Source organism: Anguilla anguilla, chromosome 15 (assembly GCF_013347855.1).
Source record: "Anguilla anguilla isolate fAngAng1 chromosome 15, fAngAng1.pri, whole genome shotgun sequence".
Taxonomy (NCBI): Eukaryota; Metazoa; Chordata; class Actinopteri; order Anguilliformes; family Anguillidae; genus Anguilla; species Anguilla anguilla.
Window position 1 is genome coordinate 17,764,683 of NC_049215.1, and position 2,745 is coordinate 17,767,427.

The 2,745-nt window shown below is 38.9% G+C and overlaps 1 long non-coding RNA gene across 1 annotated transcript; it reads left to right on the top strand.

Moving 5' to 3' along the window:
* LOC118213648 lies at positions 1–1,797 on the top strand. Its single transcript, XR_004762478.1, has 2 exons — positions 1–898; positions 1,668–1,797. It is a non-coding gene; the product is annotated as an uncharacterized LOC118213648 (long non-coding RNA).
* The last annotated feature ends 948 nt before the right edge of the window (positions 1,798–2,745 follow it).

Sequence of the window (2,745 nt, forward strand, 5' to 3'; positions counted from 1 at the left end):
GAGGCAGTAATGCAATTAAAAAGGATGCCAACTGCTGTAAAACACCAAAGAAGAAGAATTTTCACTGTAACACAAGCTAAAGAACAGCATGATTCAAGACCTCCTTTAATCTTGTTCCATCTGCCTGTGTGATCCTCGGAGAAGCTTTGTTTGTGAGTAGATTAATTCATCAATGTTTTTAGGAATTATTTCTGCTCATACTTCATTGTATTTCATAATATTTGTTTACATTATTTCATAGTCACTTATGAATTATTTGCAGTTTCACACTACAACTTGACCACATGAAAGTGCTGTATCTTCATTAAACGGACGTACAAGTGCACGTTGATAACTTACTTTATGCTCCATCATTGAAGCTACCTAGGGCTACTTCAGTCAAGTCAGAGCTCCGCCGAGCTCCGCCGGCGGAGCTCGACAAGATGAAATTAACTTTCGTTTCTATTTGGATTAACTTCACGTCCTGTTATCATACAGACGCAACAAAAATATTGACAGAAACCTTAGAATCGCAACTTTCCAATGCGCACATTCGGCAAATAATATTAATTGTTTTAAAAGTTTTAAATTTGATTAATTAGACCATGTATGCTTCGTTAAACTTTACTCATTACTACGTGAATTTCGCTCAGCAGGAAGTCCTCCCAAATCGCATTCACATGTTAACAACATTATAATTACTTTCCATAGAAGGAGATTAAAGGAGGCGCGATGCGAGATCATGTGAGAAATGTTAAGTCTGCGAAAACGGGATAGAATGTCAGTGTCGCCATATTCACTTCTCTTGAGGTGTACATTTCGTTTATTTTTGGAAAATGGTCCGTCCGGAAGCCGACACGGATGAAGAGCGGTGTCATTTCGAACAGCGAACTGATCCAGCTGAGGATCAACTTCTTGCGTAAGTATATTTTTTTTATGATCATATTGGTAAATATGTGTACTGTATTGCAACGTATCTGTGTGTTTGTAGGAATATCCAGCAATATGCGCGTTTGTAAATTCCCACACCACGAACGATTCGAACTATTGCATCTCAAAATTATAGGCTAGGCTCTCTGCGTCTGGTTGTTAAAAGTATCAGGTAGACTGTATGTTTTTCGATCATATTGGTAATAAATAGCCCGTGGCGTGGCTAGGATTCTAAAACTGATGTCCTCGGACAATCGATATTAGCATACTATAAGTAAATTCGGGAAATAGCAATATAATAACCACTTAGCTAAACAGACCTAGTCTACTTCAGATTGAGGCATTGTTATTGATGAGTTGCGTGTAGTTGGGCTGGAATATCAATATTTAATTTAGCTAATGTTGTTTCGTTGATAGCTTGCATTATTTGTAAATGTGTGCTGTATTACATTCTCTGTGTGTTTGTAGGAATATTCACTAATATGCGCGCTTGTAAATTCCCACACTACGAACGATTTTAACCATTGCTTCTCAAAATTATAGGTTACCTCTCTGCATCTGGTTGTGTTTGTTTGGTTCTTTGTTTGTATATGATGTAACCATGTCACATTTCCTAAGTTTTGTTTTCATTTGTTAGTGGCTTGCCCCTTTTTTGTAAAGCACATTTAATTTTCACCTGTTGAAGGAAATGTGCTATATAAATAAAGTTTGATTTGATGTCACATTTCCTAACAATTTTGTTTTTATCATATTTACAGATGCTGATCAGGAAACACGGCCTAGTTCACCACTAGCTAAGAAGCCACGCAAGTGTTGCAAGAGTACAACCAGTCTCATCTCATCTTCCATGCGTATAGTTTGCTTCAATAAATGTTCTGAAAATCAAAATATGTCTTTGTTTCTGTCTTCTAAATGGCTCACTGAGTCTTTGTCTTAGTGGTGGGGAGGCATGCGCCCAGGTGTGAATAGCCTACGTAGCTGGCATGTCGTCCTACCCAATGCATATTCATTACAGAAAAGCCATTTGCCCTTCCATTCTCACCTGGTGTTGAAAAATAGTCACAACACTAACTTTTAACAATTTATTTTATATTTCTCATTGGATTTGCTGAAATAGTCATCTTTTGATACCCAAGACCTTGATGAACACATTTCAGTGACCAAAAGTCTTAGTCACAATTGTTTAGTGTGTTTTATTACAACATTCCTCTGCATGTTCAAAAATACTGTTTACAGTTTGTGTTTTTAGAGCAGTTTACAATCCACACATGATTATGACCTACTTACTGCTGCCATATTATTGTAGCTGAGTTCGTGCTGAACACAAAGATATGAAACACTTTAGAATCACTGTATATAAAGTTGATGGAATTTACACAAATGTCAGAGCATTGCACAATCACCAGTGTGCGACGTTTTACAGTTAGACCCCAGAGGGTTAAGAGTGCTTCTTTAAAAATGAATTGAAATACTGTGGCCATTGTTTGCGAACAATTTAAAAGTGGTTTGAAGGTCCTAGGCCCTATTCTCTAGGAGCGTGTAAATTGCGCGGGGTGGTAATACCCGAAGCATAGGCTCTGCGTCTCGGGGCCGCTGTCTGTGAACACTCTAGCAGTGGTTTGATGGTCCTAAGCCCTATTGTCTGGGAGCTATTGAACTTTGAAAGCGTTAGCCGGCTGCATTTTTTTCCCGAATGGCGGCTTAAAGTCACGGTTGGAAATATTCGTGTAAAATCGCGCGGGGTGGTAGCGTCCGAAGCATAGGCCCTGCTTCTCGGGGCCACTGTCTGTGAAGACTCTAGCAGTGGTTTGATGGTCCTAGGCCCTATTGTCTGGG